At 46.2% G+C, this 15432-nt stretch overlaps 1 pseudogene; it reads right to left on the bottom strand.

Annotated features, from left to right (window-relative positions):
* Positions 1–3040: 3040 nt before the first annotated feature.
* Positions 3041–14076, bottom strand: LOC136469159 (uncharacterized; annotated as a pseudogene).
* Positions 14077–15432: the final 1356 nt, after the last annotated feature.

Raw genomic sequence — 15432 nt, 5'->3', positions numbered from 1 at the left:
ATATATGGCTGCGACGGGAAGGGAGAGAGGCAGCGGAGAATCCCAAGAGACGGAGAAACGGAAGCGAAAAGGACGGTAACTGACGCAATCAATTCGCCTCCACCATCAAAAGGAGTAACTCCCATGATTATGTAGATTAAGTGACAAATGAATCAAATCTCCTACTGAGATTATCTGTATGATGTGCTCCTTTCTTGATTATTGGGCAGGCTTGCAGAAGCCGGACATGGAAAGGCAAATGAAGCAAGGAGCGGAGAGCCTGAAGGCGATGTCACTCTACTTCCACAAGAAAGTCACGGAAGAAGACGACCAAGATGACCAGCAACTCATCATTCATGGCGCTGGGTGATTGTCTTCTGTAGTTGTCCTATTTTCCAGCCAGCATGTTGATGGCAGTGCCCCTGGCCTGTATCAGAAAAAGTTTAAGTAGCCTTACTTGGGTTGGTGTTTGCTGGCGAACATTGTTTGTTCTGTTGTCTTGCTTGATGTGTTCAGTAGGGCCAGTGCCGGCTGATCCCTTGGTGGTCAGAGGCATGGGCATGGGGAAGTTGTTGGCAGGAAGTTATGTCTGCAAACTTGTAAACATTGTAATTTCTTTGCTTTGTTAATGAAATTGGGTTTTACCATGTTGGGAAAAACACTATTATTTTCAATTACCACTGGAACACCCTGCAGAAGAAGAGCGGCATGCCTTTTTTGAACTGGGCATGTCGCATAATGGAGACTGTGGCTATAGAAATATTCACGAAGCATGGATGGTCGTCGTTGAAAAGGCTTAGTGTTTAGTCAATCATCCCTTTGTTTGATTTCGCTTTTTGAGAGCTAAAAAAACAGCAAGAGGTTGGAACTGTAATAAAAATTGGTTGTGTGCAAAACTCTTGTAGAGACCAGAATAAACTTCCTTTTTTCTAAAAATTGATATAGCTGTACGGAATGCCACTAAGACTATGATTTCCATACAAGAGTCTACTAAATTATGCTTCCATTGAACTATATTTCAGATAGAGTATATGCAACATGCATGGACATCAGATCAATTATCACGATGCTGAATTGCAATGCACAAGCACAACCACCACAGGCAACAAACAAAACCCAAATGTCATTTGTGTCCATTCTGTCCTAGACACATCATATCCAAATTCAATAAAATCAAGCAAAGAACTAAGGCATGTGTATGAAATCAATAGCCAAGCTGCAAGGAGTGAAAGGCAAGCACACCGGTAGAGGTCCGCACTATAGCATACCGGAGGCACCGGGGCTGGCAACGCCACTAGCAGTTTCCAGCACTTTCCACACCTCCCCACCTTCCCCCACGCCTTCCTCCAGCAGCCACCGTTCGACGCAACCCTTGACCTCATCATCCCTCGCCGCCATTCCTTCCCTCTCTGCTGCCAGGTGCGGCGACACCGGTTCCCGCCACGCGTACGTCGTGCAGCACGCGAGCACCTTCGTCTGCTCCGCGGCACCCGCTCCGTAGGTCACCACCTTCTCTTGGCTCTCGTGGAGCGGTTCCGCCTTGGCCTCCATGGTGGGTGACGGGAAGAGGGTACGGCATGAGGCTACGAGGCGGGTGGCTCGGGGGAAGGGGGAGGCGCGGAACAGCGCGGCGGCCCTGTTGAAGACAAAGCGCGTGTCGGAGTCAACGAGGTAGCCGGTCTAAAGCCGCTTGAGGTAGGCGACGGACGAGACGGAAGGGGAGGGGGAGGAGAGGAGGGCAGCGGCGAGGCCTGCGGATACGAGGGTCTTGCCGACGCCAGTGTTGGCGCCAAAAATGGTGAAGGTTGGGGTAGACAGGGGAACGGAGGAGGCTATGCTAGAGGAGTGGAGGCGTCGGCGGGCGTGGTGGAGGAAGAGGCGGCAAAGCATGGCTACGAAGGCGGGGTTTTGGACAGAGTGGAGGTTTGGGCGTGGGCCGTTGGAGGAGAAGCAAGATTGAAATTGAGGCTGTGTTTGTCTAGGAGATAAGATGAAATCGGAACATCTAATTATTTGCCACTCTTACGGAGGCCGCCTCTCTGATTGCCAACTTTGTGGTGGCAACTACAAAAATGTCCCAAAAAATAGTAACTCATCTAATATTTTGCCATTTTTGCTGACGTGGCATGCCAAATCAGCCAACCAGCTTGGGAACGGGCTGTTGACGCTCGAAGACCGAAGGCAAAAGACCATTCTGCCCCTGCCGTGAATTACTTAACAAGCGCCATCTCCTCCCATCTGCTTAGTCCGAACGGTTCTCTCTGCACTTCTTCTTCTTCTTCCTTCGTCTCCCCGTCCTTGGTCTCCGCTGCCCCTCCCTCCATTGCCCTCCCCAACCCTAGCCACCATGTCCCGTCGAGCGAGCTCATCAACGCGCAATAGGCGTCCGCAGCTGCCGAATAGGATAGGGGAGTACCCACTTGGGAGGCAGACATGGCTCCCCCTCATCATGTGCGAGGAGTGTGGGCTGCAGAGGGTGCTCGAGCTCATGGCCCAGACAGATGAGAAAGGCAACAAGGGCCGTGTCTTCTTCAAATGTCCCAGGAACATGCAAGGGGTAAGTCACATTCTTTGGGTTCCGATTTGTTAGGGTTTTGAATCAATTGTCACATCAAATATGTTTCCATGTGTTTAGGTTCCAGGATCTTGTAGGTTTTTTGAGTGGCAGCGAGAGTACCTGGCCATATTGGTGGACCAGGGGAAGATTGTGATTGAATCTAGAACAACATGGCGCAGTAGAGGAAGAAGCTGATTCAAGGGCACTGGTGCGTGTGCAGAAGAACTCAATGGAGGTGAAGCTGGATGCTTTGGTTGGTGCAGTGAAGGCTTTGAGCTTGGTCATGGGTGCTGGTGTAGTGGTTGGAGCTATGTATGTTTCACTAGTTGTCAGTTCCCTTGTTTGTTAGTTGAACTACTTCAAGCTGTATCTTAGTTGAATAATGAGCTCTGTGTTTCAGTATGAGTCTGACCAATCAGTGGGCATATATGTGTGAAAATGTTGAATGATTAATGGAATATTGTTTATGTTATTCCACTTGTACATGATATCCAAAAATCATCACTACAAGACCACTGATATGCTCTTGACAACCATAGCAAGTTCAGTCTGCATACATGACAAAAACATAGCAAGTTCAGTCTGCATACATGACACAACCCTAGCAAAGTCATCACAAGTTATTCAGGCCTATAAGGCAATACATTACAAGTTGTCCATTCAACTTACAATACCATAACAAGTTGTTCATGCACCTTTCAATAACATAACAAAGTTCCTAAAATATAGATCACAAGGATTCATTGCTTCATCAGTTTCCCTTGGTAGAAGACTTCTTCACCTTTGTGGCTAGCTGCTTCCTCCTAGGGGTCATCTTCTTAGCTAGTGCAGGTTTTGGCAGAGATTCAGCCTCTGGAATGACCATTTCAAGGGGTTGTGGAGCTTCCAAGTTCAACCTCCTGTATTTGAAAGTGGTTTAGTGAGCTATTGTCGAGATGGCAAGTTCCTGAGTCACAATTTAGGTTTAGATTTTACCTTGCTGCTACTGCTGCTTCCTCTCCCTCTCTTTCCCTTGCTACTGCTGCCCTTGTTCTTGGAGTCCTTGGTGATGGTGCTGCTACTGCTGGTGGAGCTGGTGAAGGCTCAGGTGCTGCTGCTGCTGGTGGAGCTGGTGAAGGCTCAGGTGGTGCTGCTGCAGTTTCACTAGCTAGAGCAGGTTCATACTCCTTGTCAGCACCCTTCTTTGGCCCCTTTTTAGTCTTTGTCTTTCTTGTCCTCTTCCTGCAATTTCATTAAGTTAGTTAACAATGGTGAAAGGATTTCAGCAAAGGTAGGTTAGTAAGTTACCTTTTTTTGGTGCCACTTAGTGGGCACCTCCAACTGGTCCTTCTATGGCCTAATTCACCATAGCCCTTGCAAGTAACATGCCTTGTGGCTTTGCCACTTCTCTCTAGGCATCCCTTAACCCTCTTCTTCCTTTGCCTCCCAAGTCATCTTTTCTTCCCAATTGGTGGAAGAAGCTTGAATCCCTTCTCAACTACCGGCCACTGGCTCTTATCAGTGATGACAGGAATCATTCCTGCATATGCTACTTGGAACTTGTGCACTGAGTATGCCACATCCATATATTGCTCCATATTTAGCTGCCTTTCAGCTATTATGACTGCAAGTGCATGGGGACAGGGCTTGCCACTCACTTGCCACTCTTTGCATGTACACTCATGTTGGTCCAGGTAGACAACATGCCTCTTGACAACTTCATCATTGTACATGACTATCACCTCTGCTTGGTTGGGTCCACCCTTAGTTGCCTTTAGATGGTTTAGTCCCTTTGAGGCTGCATTTAGCTGATGAATTATTGCTGGTAGTATGAATCATTTTAGGGCCTTGGATATCTTCCTTCTCTTCTCAAAAAGTACCATTGTCTTGTGCTTGATAGCATCAGCTAGAATGTCTAATGGTAGATCTTTGTGTGCTTGTGTGGCAGAACTGCCTAATCTAATGCCTCACAGGAGTGCTTGTCTTCCATTAGACACTAAGCACTCGAGGGAGAACACTAAATTACTCAGTTCCGTCGAGCACACCCTAGGGGAGAACCCAAAAATCTACATTTTTGCCATCAGGATCACGAATGAGAGAATAAAGCTTACATCATTCTTAACCAGTTCTTCATCACTTTATATGTACATCAGAGTATAACATTTATTGTTATAATAGCAGAATGAAATCATTTTATCAGAGTTATGAATAATTTAATGTAACAGCGACATATAAACATGTTATCAGAATTACAACGAAAATAAATATCTATTCATGACATGTTGAAGTATTGACATATATAGCAACTATGACAACGGATTATAAACTTTCATTTATAAAAACATTCGGTGAGAGTTGTAAATAAAAACTACGATCGCAGCGTAAAGGAATCCTCGCTGAGCCCACCAGAAGGTATCCACACATAAGGGTCAGCTCTAGCATCCACCTGTCACCTGCAACAGGGGGAATAAAACCCTAAGTACTCAATTGTACTCAGCAAGACTTACCCGACAGGAGAAAAGAAAAGACTTCAAGGATATGCAAGGCTATTTGGCTTGTGGGTTTATTTCATTTGCAGGCAGCTTTACTAAGCGTGCATCCTTATATTCGATTTTTATTAATAGCCGCATTGGTTCATTAACTAACCATTCTATGTAAGCACCTATGCTACTTTCAAGCAGGTGGTAAGCAATTAGATTTCCTTTTCTATCTTCCATCTTTCATGTTCTTACTACAATGCTAAACCGCAGACAAGCCGTACCGGATCGCCCAGCGATTCGCGAATCAATGCCCCCAGCTGGGTACCCCGAAAACATACGCCCCACTTGTACCCTAGGCACAAGCAGGACCAACCCATCACTCTCCTATCCTAGGTGTCCAGGTCTCCATCCAAACTAGGACTCCAAGCCCCCACCCCTGAGTCCCAGACTCAGTGCGGTGCAAGGACCTCCTCCACCAAAAACAAACCCTAACAGTCGGTCCAGAAAGAGCCGGATCCGCGATAAGAGAGCAACAAGTCTTCCAAGCGCCCATACATAAGTATGTGCTCGGGATAATAAGTCTGTGACCTGCCTATAGTCATATGAAACGATCGGTCCTTAACCGACCAGACAGGGAAAAACAATGTAACCAAGTTATGACCCGCCTCTGCAGCGACACAGCTTCTTACACCCACCAATACCCAAACCATATCCCTACCCGGTCACCATTTTCCTTTCCACAATTTTATATATTCCAAGTGATAATCATATAGTAACATATTTCCTATATCTCACGAGTGACAGATAATCACTCGACTTCTACCGGAGTCCTATAGCATAGCAATCTACACGATCCTATCATACTAGTAAGACTCATAGGATAAAGATATATATGCAAGTGGGTTTCATTCAACTTCTTGAAACTTAATGCACAAATATAATTTAAACTACAGAAAAGTAGGGGTTATGCACCGGGGCTTGCCTGGGTAAAATACAATTAGAAGTTAGCTTTCTATCATGGCGATATGATCTCCAAAAGCATCATTTCTCCAGCAACTCCCGATGACTCCGTGATCCATCGACGTCCTTATCATGATATGCAATGTAATGAAATGTAAGGGTATGATCAACTGAATGCAATCGTGACTCGTATAAATATGCTCTACGTCTCTCAAGTGAACGAGCTAGTTCTAACGACGACCGTACTTAGGCTACATATCCATGTTGTCGCATAAGACGTTATTTCTCAACAATTCTTTTAGTTATATAAACCAACGGTGTTTCTTTATTCGTAATAGGACATCATTATTTATCTAGCAACTAATTATTCTAGAGCTACAAAAATTACGATGAGTAGCTAATATTGCTAGGAACCTACTGTAAAGATTTCATATCCAATACTATTACCAATTTATCACGGAAGTTCCTACAAGTTTATATTTTACAACATTAAGTATCTTAAATTAATTATATAGCCTCCAGGAATAATATCACACTATGTGAACCAACTATACTAATAGGTAGATCATGATTTTAGACGACTAACAAAATTGGTTTCACCATTTTTGGATTCCTATATAATTTTATATTGATTTTGCAAGTCTACATTTTAACTGACTTAGAAATTGCTCTACAATTCGAAACGGGCCGACGTCAAATAACTCGGCCCAGGCCTGAACGACGCACGCGGTCCAGTGGCACGCGGCCCACGCGGCGGCAGTTCGGCCTAGGTGGGCGCGCGGCGACCCAGGTGGCGAGTGGCAGCCGACCAGCCTAGCGGGGCAGGCGGCCCAGCAGCGCGAGTAGGTGAAAGGTCCTTGTTTGGTTTTGGTAATTGAGTGACAACTTAGGTGGACTAATTGTGTTTATGTGAGATACACAGGTGATTAGTCCATAGGTACATGTGTGTGAGCAACATATGCCATGAAGGTGAAAATGGCTTGGAGATGTTGCAAAGCTCACACATGTGATGATGAAGGAGCTTAAATGCACATGAGACATGACATTGAGTCATGTGATCAAGGTGGAGAAGATCAAGACAAGACTTGGCTTGATGGATCGGTTGCAAGCGTGAAGGGCAAGTCGATGGCTTTGGAGTGATGGACCGCGTGGCGGTGAAGCTTGAGCAAGACTTGGCGCCGATGGACGATGGCAACGGTGAAGAGCAAGTAAAGTCAAGATCGATGAACCAATATGATCACGTGATGATATGAAGTGGATCATATCATTGTTGATCGTGTTGGTGCATGTGTTGCATCGACATTGAAGGAGATGGAATGGAATGCGCAAGGCAAAGGTATAACCTAGGGCATTTCATTTCACCGGTCATAGGTGTGTAGAGAAGTTTATGACTGGGTTTAGGATAGATGGCCGTACTATCAAGAGGGGCAAACTTGTTTGCATATCGGTCATCTAGTGCCACTCGAGTGATCTAACTTTGCATTGTCGCTAGGATCGAGTGGCGTGGCAAGTTGAGTGGCTAACATCCTTTGGGAAATGATTGTGAAAATGCTAACACACTTACACATGGTGGTGTACACTTGGTGGTGTTGGCACATTTACAAAGGAGGTGGTGTTTGCAGGGGTGAGATGGGTTTTGGGTCCCTCTCTCCCTCCCGCCGAGCTTGCTCGGCGGGATTCGGCGCATTCGGGAAAATGGAATGCCTACTTTCTATTGCACCGGATGCAAACTCTTAGTGGTTAGCACTTTGGAGCAAGGGTGAAGAAGTTAGAAGTGAGAACGAGTTGGTCGCGAAGATGCTGGCGTCGGTCAACTGACCGGACGCTGGATCTGATTGCACCGGACGCTGACTGGCTGCGTCCGGTCGCGCTGACATGGAGTGTAGCAGTAGCTGGAGAGTGACCGGACGCTGGCTGCGTCCGATCACGTTCGACCGGACACGTCCGGTCATGCTCGGGAGCTTACTGGAAACGACCGGACGCTGGGGGTTCTGCGTCCGGTCAGTTGAAGCTGCTGCGTCCGGTCAGGTCAAGTGACCGTTGGAATCGGGACACGTGGTCGTCTGCGGGTGACCGGACGCTGAGGTCCAGCGTCCGGTCAACACGACCGGAGCGTCCGGTCGGCCCGACCGTTGCCCAGTGAAGGGGTAACGGCTAGTTTAGCCCTTGGGGCTATAAATAGAAGTGGCCTTCGGCCATGGCTGGGGCTGAGCACCTCAAGGGACTTAGTGTCCATGTTTGTGAGTGCTTGGGAGCCCTCCATCACACATATACTTGATAGTGATCATTCGATTGTGTGAGTGAGCGATTCTAGTGCGATTGCATCGTGAGGTTGCATCGAGTGGCACTAGGTGATCGAGTTGCAAGCCGGTGGTGCTTGTTACTCTTGGAGGTTGCCACCTCCTAGACGGCTTGGTGGTGGTCTCCGTCGAAGCCCGCAAGAAGCTTGTGCGGCGCTCCGGAGAAGTGCTTGTGAGGGGCATTGTGCTCGCCCCGCGGGAGTCGCGAAGAGCAACTTTAGTAAAGCGTGTCATTGAGCTACCCTCACTCAAGGGGTAGGTTCTTGCGGCGCCCGACGTGCGGGCTTAGCGGGTGATGCTAATTAGCCGCCGAACCACCAAGTGAGCGGTCGACACAACGGGGACTAGCGTGTTGGCAAACACGTGAACCTCGGGAGAAAAATCATCGTGTCAACCTTATTCTTCCCGTTGGTTTGCATCCCCATTACACAAGCTTGCAATTACTTTTATACATATTAAGCTTGTGTAGTTGCTCTTGTAATTAGATAGCTTGTGTAGCTTGCTAATTACCTTCTTGCTTGTGTAGCATAGAAGTAGCTCCCTTGCGTGGCTAATTTGGTTTTAGTAACCTTGTTAGTCACATTGCTTAGTTTGTGTAGCTAAGTATTTGCGCTCTCTAATTAGGCATTGGTTGCCTTGTTATTGAGCATTGCTAGTGAGCTTAGTTAGCTTTGTGCTTTTGCTTACTAGCATGTGTAGGAGCTCCCTTGTCGCTTAAAGTACTAGTGGCATAGGTTTGTGTAACCTTGCTCCTAGAATTGTTTAGGAGAGCTCTAGCTAGCCCGGCACCTTTGTTGCATAATTGTTATCTTTGCAAGGTGCTAGCGAACATATATAGTGGGGTGTAGTCTTGGCTAGACCGTTAGTTTTAATTCCGCATTTGTATCGGTTAGCCGACACGATTAAGTTTTAGAAAAGACTATTCACCCCCCCTCTAGTCGCCATCTCGACCCTTTAGTAGGCCCAACGCGGGGCGGGGTGCGACCCAGCGCCAACGGTAGGCCGGCCCAGCAAACCGTCCCGGTCACGAGATCCACAGCGGCTGTGGGAATATTAGCAAAAAGATCCCTGAGCTTCTACTAAATCACTCCGCGGTACTAATGTACTATTTAAATGAGTCTAGTATTTTGCACCGAGAACCCCCGTACAAAAATCTACTTGGATTCATACCCTTCGTCTTCTTCCAAAGCAGAGCACCGGCAGGGCAGCTCTGGCCGGCAACCAATCCCGGCCGGGAAGGCACGGCGGTGGCGGGAGACCCGCCGGAGAGTTGCCCGGGAACTCGCGCAACCACGACCCGGCCACGGCAAGGCCCGAGCTGCCCCACGGCAGCCTGCCCGCACAACCCGCGGAAGGTGGCAAAAATGGCAGCGGCGGCTCCAATTCACGGTGGCTCGGTAAGGACAGGGGCGCGGGCGACCGGATGGCGCGCGGTGCTTCGGAGACTTGCGTGCAGTGGCGCTGGAGGCTCGGGCGCGCAGGCACGGAGAATGCGGATGCTGTCAAGAGCAAGCCATGGGACTCGTGTGAGCTTGCATGGAGGAGAGGCATGGCTACAGGCGTGGCCATGGCGCTGCGGCAGCGGGCGAGTCACATCCGGCCGGCGCTGTGAAACAAGGGACGCTGCTGCTCGTGCACAGCCATGGTAGTGGCACGCACGCGCCTGCGTGCGTGGTAGTTGCGGTTGGCGAGGCGGCTCGGTGACGAGGTAGTCCAAGCCAGGCGCGCCGTGGGGAGAGCAGGAGCTGGACCGTGGCTCCAGCGCGGTCGAGACCGAGGGCGCGCGTAGGCTCAAGCATTGGCGGACGGCGCGGCTATGGGACCATGGGCACGCAGGGGGAGTTGCGCACGGATTCAGCGCGCCTGCACGTGCGGTGAGCAGCGGGGTGCGTGAGGAAGGAGGGGCGGTACTGCGAGGCGCGACGGCTGCGACTCGACTGAGCGTGGGTGGTTGCGGCTAGGGGGCGCAGCACCGGCCACGGGCAGTAGGCGGGGGGGAAAGGAAGGGCGCCGGTGAGGCAACGCTGCGGGACCAGCTTGTTCTCGCGCGAGAGAGAGAAGAGAACCGCCGCCCACGAACTGGAGTTCCTCCTCGACAGCATAAATAGAAAAAGGACGGAGGGAAAAAACAAGGACGGAGGTAGGCGAGGCAAGACAGGTCCGGCATGGCAGCGTGGGCGTGGTCCGACCTGCCCGGCAGTGGCGTTCCACGGCTGGTTGTTTCCTCCTCGGCACCATAGAGAAGAAAAAGGGAGGGGAAAGCAGGACTGGCGCGGATTGATCGGTGATGTGACTGCTGCCATCCAGAGTGGGGAAACGGATGGAGTAGATGAAGACAACGTTGTGAAATAGGGACCTAGGGCAAGCAACAGGGACAAGAAGGACGACACTGCAGCAAGTTCGGCCAACTTTCATTAAAACAAGAACAGCGCGGCGAAAATGACACGAGTTGACTCGGAAACAGGACAACGTGCTTCTGACTCAGGCATTCTTATGTAAATCGCCGTAACAGCACTTAGCTTTGGAGCACGTTCATCCATCGTAACTTTTACAATGGTTTACTAATTTACGCAAGCTTCGCTTATCGCTTCCCGTATATTTAAATTAAAAATTCGAGAAACTCGTTTCGAAAGTTTTACTTAGGTCTAAATCGCGGCGCTAAAAAGGATCGTAACACCGAGGTGTTACAGCTTGGATCCATGCATTCCAAGATTCAGCCAAATTGTTATTTATGAAGTCACACTTGATCTCTTCCTTGAATCCACTCCTGGCCCACAGTAAACTATGATGTTCCTTCAACCATGGAACAACTCCTGATAGGCTTCAATAACTTTGTCCATCAATTTATTGAACTTCTCTACTGTGCATGCCCTTGCTGCTGGCCACATGTACTTGGCATAGGCATTTCCTGTAAATCTTTTCTTCATATTTTCCATGAGATGCCGGAAACACTCTCTCTGCTCTCCTCCAGGGAAAACCTTTTTCACAGCTGCTTCTAGCCTTTGCAGGCATCAATGCATATAGCCAAGTGGTTCATTGGCCCTAAAGCTTTCCCTAACTGTTCCATGAACCAAGTCCAATTATCCTTGGTCTCCGAATCAAAGAAGCCAAAAGCAATTGGGTACAACCAATTATGGCCATCTATTGTATTGGCTGCAGGCAATGTTTTCCTAAACGATAAACGGTAGACAGTCGGCGAGGTCTCGTGTAGCGTTTAGACCGTGTACACGGCGTGTACACGGTTTTACACGGATTACTCGTTTTTACTTTATTTGTAAAAATAACTATAATAACCTGTGTATATATTCCTATAACATAGATAATATTTGTATATTCAAATAATTTTATTATGAAAGTATATTCCACAACTAATCTAATGGTACTTATTACACATCATAAACATTTGTAATATTTTGAAAATAACATAGATAAATTATTTTCAAAATATTACCTAGTGTTTGCCTACACGGCCGTGTAGACCGATTACACGGCCATTTTTTACTGTTTACACGACGATTCCGTGTAACCTACCGTTTATGGCCTAAACTACACGTTCGGCTACCGAGTAGCGATTACACGTCGACCACAGGCTGAGATCCCGAACCATTGAGAGCAGTTGAATCTACACTAATATAGGGTCTGCAGCCATCTCTAAATCCATCTATACTTGCTTTGAAGGCACAAAAAAATCTACTGAAGTGTACCTTGCCTTTCACAGTAACTGTATCTATCTCAACTACACTACCAGGAGACCTAAGCTCAATCTCAGCCTTGAATCTAAACAAATAATCAAAACAATCATCCCACTTACCAAATAATTTATCTGCAGCCCTCTGTCTCCCATAAAATACAGTCTGATATGGAATCTTTATATTGTACTTCTTCTCTAACTCTTCCTTCACAGCTTTGGGACCCATCTCACGATTATCCTTCAATAGTGGTATAGCCCTCTCAGCAATCCACTTCTGGGATGCCATCCTCCCAAGAACTCTACTCTTTGAAAGACACTTGTGGGTACCCTTATTGATTTGGATCTGCACATACATGAAGAAATGTCAGAAATAGTTAAGATAAATTCATATACAACATGCAAATATCAGAAATAAGGTTACATCAAAAGAATAAAAAAGTGTTAGTATTGGTACCCTGACACTGCCATCCTTCGGTGTCTAGCTCTAATTTTCCATGAGCAGCCCTTGGAACTGCAGTAGCCCCTAAACCTCTCCTTGTCAGACTTCTCTATCCCCAATTGAAACTCATTCACAATAGCATGCTGCCTAATTGCCATCCTAAAATCATCCATGCAAGGATACAGTGTCCCAACACTCATGTCAGGGTTGTCTCTATCCCAACCAAACATTGGCTCATCTCCTAGGTCATCATTAACAGGGATTGCTGCCTCATTCATTTCATCCTCCACATCAGCAGGTATGTTAGGAATAGGAACCTCATCTGCAGGAGCCTCATCTGCTGCCTTGAATCCAAAAGCCTCATATATTTGATCCTCATCTACCACAGCATTAGCTTCACCATCATAGTTCTCATCAGCCAATATAGTCAATGTGTTCCAATCAACCACATTTTCTTCAGCTCTACCTTCTTCAGGAGTACTACAAGTGTCACCTAAGCCTTCTGCATTCTCTGCATGTCCTGCATTTGTCACACCAGATTGGGCAGCAGTAGTAGAAGACCCACCTTTGTTTGCTCTGCTAACAACATCATTCAGACCAACTACATCTTTCTCAACAACATCACAGCTAACATGCATTATCTTCTCATCCATCCTAGACATTATCATCTCCTCAAATTGATCACTGCTAGTAACCTTCCACTCTGTTCCACTGTCAATGTCAACACCCCAAATAAGCAGTTGCTGACTGCGGCCCCAAATGATCTTGCTGGTCATATCATCTACAAAGCCATTCAGTGTGTACACATTGCTACTGTCAAACCACAGGTCATGTTCTTGAGCATCTAGGTCAACCACTCCATAGTCGTTAACCAAAGTGTATTTATCAACGCTAACATTGATTCTAAAAGCATTGTCAGGATCAGTCCTGATAATGACAAGCAAAACAAACAAATTGGGAGTTAGGACATCCCTCACATACGGGGGGGGGCACGGAGACAACACCATCATGGCTAATGGTTTGCTCTATATCCGAATCCTACATCAACACACGAAAATTAGGAAACCCTAGCATCAGGAATCCCCCCATCCACAGATGCCGCGCGTAGGTAGAAGAAGGAAGTAGATCTAACATTGCAGGCGTCGTGCCGTCCTGCAACTTGACGCCGCCGTCGAGCTCCCGCCTGCCCGCCTTGAGCTCGCGCCGCCACAGGGAATGAAAGGGGAGGGACGGAAAAATAGCGAGTGGACTGAACAGATGGGAGGAGACGGCGCTTGTTAAGCAATACACGGCAGGGGCAGAATGGTCTTTTGCCTTCGGTCTTCGAGCGTCAACGGCCCGTTCCCAAGTTGGCTGGCTGATCTGGCATGCCACGTCAGCAAAAATGGCAAAATATTAGACGAGTTACTATTTTTTGAGATATTTTTGTAGTTGTCACCACAAAGTTGATAATCAGAGAGGCGACCTCCGTAAGAGTGACAAATAATTAGATGTCCCTGTACTATGCTACCATTCAGTCATGACGGCAACGCCTTCGTCTCCAATGCTCTACTCGCACAAGGCTGCTCCCTTTTCTTCTTCAGCAAGAGGATGCTCCATTGGAGATGGCAGTGCTCCATTGTTTCTGAATGGCGTTACCCGACGCGTGTTGGCTACTTGAACCTCTGCTGCTGCGAGAACAGGGTGCTCATGTTTCCACAACTTCCCCAAATACGTCAAGGCACCCATCCCAGCAGCCCTTCTCTCTTGTTTCCCAGTATCCGCCTTTGTAGCGGTACGTCCCGTCCTCTGTGTCCTGCCCGAACCACCGGGGTTTCCTGCCATTGTCTTGAAGTTTCTGCTTTTGGGGGCCGGCGCAGATTGCCTGTCTTGTATTTCTCCTTCCTCTGTTTTGAACTGTTTCTGGAATGTTTTAAGCCGATATATGCTTATTTCCTTCTATAAAAAAGCAGGGACAGTTAAAAGAAAGAGAGAATGAATACTCAATCATTTTTTTAAAAAAATAATGAATACTACCATTTTATTTGCATTGGGATTATCTTACTACTAGTCCATCAACCCGTGCTCCCGCATGGGCTAGAATTTTAGGAGATATAAGTATTAAGTATTATTTAACATTCCCCTCGTTCCAAATTATAAGCCGTTTTGGCTTTTTTAGATATATTGTTTTTACTGCATATCTTAACAGTCATCTAAGTATATAGCAAAAATATATGTATCCAGAAAACTCAAAATTTCTTATAATTTTGAACGGAGGGAGTACATCAGACTAATAAATAATTACTTATATTAAATTGTATGTTTTTCTCTTTGTTTATTTTCTAACATAATAGATGTAATAGATATCATGTAGTCTATATCCAGTAATCATAAACTTATTAATTACTATTTTCAACGAACTAATCTATATTTTTCATCCATATTCATATTTTTTCTTTGCATGGCACCTCTGTATATTTTAAATATACAATTATTTTGAAACCTATCATTATCATGGTGGCTCTTGTTGCATCATGAATCTTATGAAGTCATGAATCTAAATTTTGATTTTTTTTCCAAATTTTATTCTTATCGATTGCTACAGGTTTTTTTTTCCTCTCAAAGTTAAGTTGAAACTCTTGTGCTGATTGTATCTTTCATTAACTCTCCTTTTTGCACTTTTTTAAAATTAAGGATTTTAGGTCATAGAGTATATTCTTAAGTATTACAATAACATAGGCCATTATTTGAAACGTGCACCATATCGCTTAAGATAAGTCATAGAGGTTAAATTGAGATCTCGAAACAGGATAGCAATTTTAACATTAAGAGAATTTTAATACTTAAACCTTATAATGAGACTTTTTACTCTAAATTATTCTTAAAGGCCAGAAAAATACAGCCACCGGATGATCTCCCACGGTTCTCAAGATGATTGAATTTTCCTATCAAATAACTATATTTCCGTTATGGTCATACTATCAATATAGACATGTCAAACGTTTTACTTAAAATACATAAATATATGTAAAGTAACAATATATATAAATTATAGATTTATAAATAAT

Source organism: Miscanthus floridulus, chromosome 8 (assembly GCF_019320115.1).
Source record: "Miscanthus floridulus cultivar M001 chromosome 8, ASM1932011v1, whole genome shotgun sequence".
Taxonomy (NCBI): domain Eukaryota; kingdom Viridiplantae; phylum Streptophyta; class Magnoliopsida; order Poales; family Poaceae; genus Miscanthus; species Miscanthus floridulus.
This window is presented reverse-complemented; position numbering and strand designations above follow the sequence as displayed.